This window comes from Ambystoma mexicanum, chromosome 6p (genome assembly GCF_040938575.1).
Source record: "Ambystoma mexicanum isolate Mex_15411 chromosome 6p, UKY_AmexF1_1, whole genome shotgun sequence".
Taxonomy (NCBI): Eukaryota; Metazoa; Chordata; class Amphibia; order Caudata; family Ambystomatidae; genus Ambystoma; species Ambystoma mexicanum.
The window spans coordinates 68,444,787-68,450,786 of NC_090935.1; the positions used below are offsets into that span (position 1 = coordinate 68,444,787).

The window sequence follows — 6,000 nt, forward strand, 5'->3', positions numbered from 1 at the left end:
TCACTCTTTTCATTGGACTTGCGCACTTAGTAAGCCTCCTTGAAAGAAGCTTCGACACAGCGCGGGTGCTTGTTTCTTTAATGTTGCCACTTTCTTGCATCAGATGCCCTTCACCCATCGCCACTTTGTCCACCTTTAATTTTTAGTCAAACCAGTATTATGCCTTGGTAGTCACTTGTACCTTCTTGGAGTCAGATTAACTACTTTTCCTTTTAATTCAGCTTCATTTTGCCATGTATGCATATCAAGCTGACATTATTACAGTATACTGGTAATTATAAGGTGGGTGCTGTATGTAAAAAAAAATTGCTCCTCCTTTCGGTCCGTTATTGTAGCTTCATGTGCTTCATTTCACTTGCGCACAGCGCTGCCTGACTTATTCTTTCTGACACAGACCAGGTGCGCATGTGCGCTCACTCCACTTTGGAAACCAGGGCAGCCGATCACAGCTGATCGTATGCAGGCCTAGAGAGGATCAGTTCGCATGCGCGCACGTTGCCTGTTCGCTTCTCTTAGACATCTATAACGTGTGCATGCGCGATCAGCCAGCTGGTCGTGTGCATATACAGGAAGTCCGATGGGGTACCAGATCTCCTGAAATTGAGTAGGTGGTTGGCAGTAGGGGCGCAGGGGTGCAGGGTTTCAACGGGGTCTGGCACTTACTTGGAGTTATATTTGGCAGCGGTACTGGATATGGGTGACACGCCGCCTCACCCGAAGAGCAACTTTTAAGCGTTCTTCTCAATGAATGACAGCCTCAAGTAGGTTCCCTCGTTGGTCACTTCCACGTTTAAACGGAACGACGTGTTTCTGTGGTGGCACTCCAATGGACCCGGATGCTTGTGCTTCTCTTGATGGTGCTGGGGTCCGGGGCTCTCCAACTGTCCCATTTGGAATCCCAGACATAAGTATACATTCTTCCCAACACATTCTAGATGGAATGTAGAAACACCAGAACAATCCACCCGGTAAACACATGGTAATCACAGTACACCGTAAGCAACATCACAACAGTTTGAATGTGAAAGCATGCTTTTGCAAATGTGTCGTGTGTTTATATTTTCCAAACTGTAAACATGTAAGTACAAAAAATGGTGATATAACATAGGTGCCTGTGCAGTGAGCATGGCCCTTGGCAAGGACAAATGTTCTCTCTGATTTGCTTATTGGGCATGTGGCATGGCCAAAGACCTAGGTTTGAATGGAAAAAAACATTCTGCTTGTGGCTGCAGTACGAATTGCTGGACGTGATTGCAGCAAACGTGTGCGAGGAGCATCAGCAAAGCAAGGACCTGAAAGCATGCTTTTACAAATCTGTCCTGTGTTTTGTTCTTTCCAAAGTGTCAACATGTAAGTACATAAAATATTGAAATATCGTTGGTGCCTGGACAGTGGGCTTGGCCCTCGGCAGGGGCAAATGTCTACTCTGATTTGCTTATTGGGGCATGTGGCGTGGCCGAAGCCCATGCCCCATGGATTGTGTAGACTGGCCATGGCTGCAAGCCACGAGCACTAACCATTGGTCACATAATGAGGGTATAGTGGACAATGAACTAGGCGAAGGGCTACGTGCAGTGGATAAAGGGGCTGGTTTGGTGGCCTGGGGTCATGGTTGAGCGTCATGCCCTAGCCAATTCAACCATGACTTTCATCCCCTGCATGCGCTGCTAAAAACGACACACATCAGTATGCGCTGCAAAAAATATATTTGCTAAAGGATGTTTATTGTTCTTTCATGCATGTGAAAAGATGGATTATTAATAACTTCTATTCAGTGAAGTAACATCATGTAACATTTTCACTAATAAATACCTATGAAATTCACTGAAGAAACGTTGTTAAAAGGACATTATATTTAAGTTGCACCAATAAAAAAACCTATGAAATGTATTGAAAACAGCTTTGTTAAAGGGATGATATGTTTGCAAGGTAAAATCGAAAACCCAAACAAAAATGGACCAATTATGATAAGCAATTCAGCTGTTTAGAATGTTTCTCTCTTGAACGATTCCATTTATCATAAAATGTACATGTTGAAACAGAAGCGCACTATTGAAGTGCTGTTGTTAATACGGCACTCTAATAATACATACACATAGTCAATGGCTGCAGCAAGGACCATAGAAGTAGAACATTTTTAATCTGGTGATATTGGCCAGTAGAATCCTGAATCCAAGCCTGTGGAATCTTGACTGATGTTAAACTTGAAATTAACAGCGAACCACACGTGTTAGTGCAAAATATATACATAAGCATCAATGCTTTCAAATCTGAGCCGCATGCATGGAAACACCAGTTAGGAGGAAAGAGACAGCATGACCAGAAAATGACACTAACATTAGAGTTCATTTTCATGCATAAACAAGCATTGGCAATGCCAACAGTTTGGACTTTTGCGTTGGTAGCAGGTGCAAGCTGTGCGAGTACCTTGGCATATAATAGCAGTGCCTAGCAAAAGCTTAACATGTATCCACAAGCCAAAAATGTTGGCTTTGCCCATGCTTGTTTTAAAGAGGACTCCAGTGGAGGACACGCAAGAGTGCTTATGAATCGAGTGGCTGAAGGCAGGTAAGACCTATTTATTTAGCGAGTTCAAAACTCCAGTTTAGACATTAAGGGCTAATTCATGGAATCTTTACCCCAGTGCAAAGTGACTCTGCACTGCCCACAAACACCCTGATTTACAGAGTGGTGCAAATTGCATTTTTGCAGACCAAAGTCACTTTGCACTGCAAAAGTACTCTTTGCACTGCCTATTTTGTGCAGTGCAAAGGGTACATTTGCAGTGCAAAGTGACTTCACTCCGCATAAATACACTTTGCACCGCTCTGCGAATCAGGGTGTTTGTTGGCAATGCAAAGTGACTTTGCACCAGTGCAGAGTCACTTTACATCTTGCTGCTAGTTTCATGAATTAGGTCCTCACTCCCAGAAGACTGGTATGAACAAATACTGACAGGCGCTTAGAGTGCAAAGTGTGATGGTAAGGAGGTGTGTTGGGCAGGCAGAGGCGGGAATGGGTGAGAACGGCCTTAGGGATTAGCCTGGCCATGGGCAGGAAATGCGTGGGCATATAACCAACTACACCTACAGACTCTGCGTCCCTCCTCATATGTCACTCCGCCCCATCTGAAATCCAGTGCAATAGTTTCGGCTTACAGGTGTCGCAAGTGACATCTAATTTAGCTGCCTCCAAACAGTGGAATCAGTTACCGATCACACTAGATTCCAGCATTCTTTAGCTGTCTTCAAGAAAGACATATCAAACCCACCTGTTTGAATATGTCTTAAACTCCCTAATCTGTATGCCTTTCTCTACTCCTCACTCGTTGTGAGAACTAAGAAAAAAGTTATACAATTATTTGCTTTATGTTACATGTTTTTGTTCCATATGTCTGCGCCTTAATGCCTCAGGGTGCATAGTGCGCTATATAAATACTGTAATGTAATGTAATAGCCCAAACTAAAAATCAGCACCGGAAGAGGGCAAAAAACTACAGTAAAATCCAACTGTGAATTGAAAAGAGAGTCATAGATACAGCGCCCAGATGCCTCATGGTTGGGTGCGCTTTACAGATGTCTAAATAAATAAATAAATAGAAGACATTCTGCAAATGATTAGCACTGGGAAGGATAACCATGGGGACATTGTTTTATTTGGACACAGCTTGTCTGAATACACTAAACACTGCATGGACTTTTTGACCTCCTAGATTAATCACGTATGCCAATAAAAGGAGGCGACTGTGGGGAAAACCACTTTATATAATCTTCAAATAAAACATCTCTCAGCATTAACAGTCCTAGACTTTTCCCAAAGCCTAGTGATAGCAAGATACTATTTGACTCCATCCAAAAAAGACATTTTTCTCTCTGCACTGAAGGGTCCAGTGGGAAGAAGCATAGTACTCACCTAGGCTGGAGACACACCCAGGCTCGGCGTCTAAGGTGACAGCAGGTGCTAGAAGCGACCTTTTGAAGTGCAGCAAGCACCCTCTGCCCCGTTCATATAAAGTCGCTCTCTTTGCAAATGTGCATAGAAAGCACCTTTCAGAATTCAGTTCTCACGTTTTACCCTCGGATTCAACGCACAATTGTCACCACAATGAAGTTAACATGTTGCTATAAACACGCACGTACAGCAGTACATTCCCGACACTACAGCACTCCGCCCCCCACACACCCTCTTTTTTTTTGGCTGGAGGCAATTGAGTTGCTGGACAAACCGGCTCACTTCCAGTCACTCGCTCGCCCTATAGCGCCCTTTGCTCTAAAATGTGCTCCACGTCACAGGAATGTGTGCAATAGGAGGAGAAAACAAGGGGGGTGCGGGGGGGGGCCATCAGAGTCCTCCAGGGCAGATCACTCGCAGGGCCACTGAACGTATGCCCCAAATATTAGGAGAGTCAAGTTCTGTAATGCATGCTATTCCGTTTAGCATCAATGCCACTCAAAATGGCTGCTCGAAAAACAGGTGCGTCACTGCACAAGGCCTGCAGGGCTTCTTCATCAGCCTTTGAGGGTTAACACAAACAGCTTTCAAACCAATACATTTATGGCACGTTAATCATACGTCTAATCTACAAATGCAGGTAATTCCTCTGCCAGCGTTCCTGGAATACTGCTCCTTTCTCGCGCACTGTTATATAATACTCACTGCACCTTGTCTGGATGAAACTGCGCATTAAGGGACAGGTCCGGCTGGTCGGAACTGTGCATTCTTGTCAGGGAGCGAACATCAGAGACAATCCTGAGGCTAGAGGAAGCCTTCTGTTACCTGGCAAACGGCCACTCCCTCCTGTGGTGTGAGCTCTGTCCAGCGCTCACCTACAGAGCAAGGTTTGCAGCAACAGTTGTGTGAGGGGGAAGAGCAGTGACAGATATAAGGCAAAGGGCCCCATATGCAAAAATTACACAGGGCCCCAAGTGGCTGGGTCATGGTGGTAGAGCTTAGAGTGGGCAGAGTTGCACAGTGATGAACTTCATGGATAAATGCTCAATTTCTTTAAGTATTTTTTTTTAACAGTTTTCTGTATTTGAGGGTCCGACTTTAGCTAGAGACAGCTGGGCCTTCTCGCCAGGTTTTGCTGTCAATGGTAATATTGAATGATCAAGGCTGAAGCTAATGTGGGAAATGATAAGGGTCAAGGCAATGGGAAGGGACAACACAGGAGGTGATTTTGCAGGAGGTTTATAGTGAATATGTCGAATGCAAAAATGTCGAAAAAATAAATGCAGAAAAAAAAAAATTCGAATGTGTTTTTTAAAAAAAAAGTTTATGAGGGGGTTCCCCCCATAACCCCCTGTTTATTTTTACTAGCTAAAGCAAAAAAAAAAACATACAAATAAAAAAAAACACATTCGAATTTTTTTTTCAACATTCTTTTTTTTCGACATTTTTGCATTCGGCCAATTTTTTTTGACATTATAACTGGATACCACGGGAGGATAATTCCTACTGCGTGCAGACCTATTGTGTGCATGTCCCTGATGTTCTTATTCCACAGACTTGTATATCATTGAACAACACGGACTTAAAGAAGATCACTTTTTAATCTCAAAACATACTAGAGGTTACCACTTTTGTGGTTGCTGCTTGTGGCACTAAAAAAAGACCCCTTAACTCCAACCCACCACCTCCATATCTCCTCCCGATCTACAGGGCCCTGTGTATAGACCTGAGTTGCCATGACGACCAGCTCAATAGTCAACAATTTAGCACAAATTACATACTGTAGGTTTTGTATACTATATTACTTGCCTGTTGCGTGCATAAATGTATGTTTACCTGATTTAGCACTTGGCAAACTATTATTAGGCAATCTCAACTGTTAGGAATCAGCCTGCTAGCGACCGAATGCAACGGCGGATGTGGCGATGCGTCGCCTTAGGAACACCTAAACAAATAGTTCCAAAATGGCGCTGGCCATTCTCGCATTAGAAACAAGCCAACGCGTATGACCGGCACACAGTAAAGTAAGTCCTAAGCACGGCTTAATTT

The 6,000-nt window shown here is 43.8% G+C and overlaps 1 protein-coding gene across 1 annotated transcript in view; it reads right to left on the minus strand.

Annotated features, from left to right (window-relative positions):
* LOC138511221 (long-chain-fatty-acid--CoA ligase ACSBG2-like) overlaps positions 1-4,125 on the minus strand; it is a 379,274-nt gene extending 375,149 nt beyond the window's left edge. The window contains exon 1 of the mRNA XM_069626758.1: positions 3,913-4,125. The gene's annotated coding sequence lies outside the window, so the exon portion shown is untranslated. The remainder of the gene's footprint in view (positions 1-3,912) is intronic.
* Positions 4,126-6,000: the final 1,875 nt, after the last annotated feature.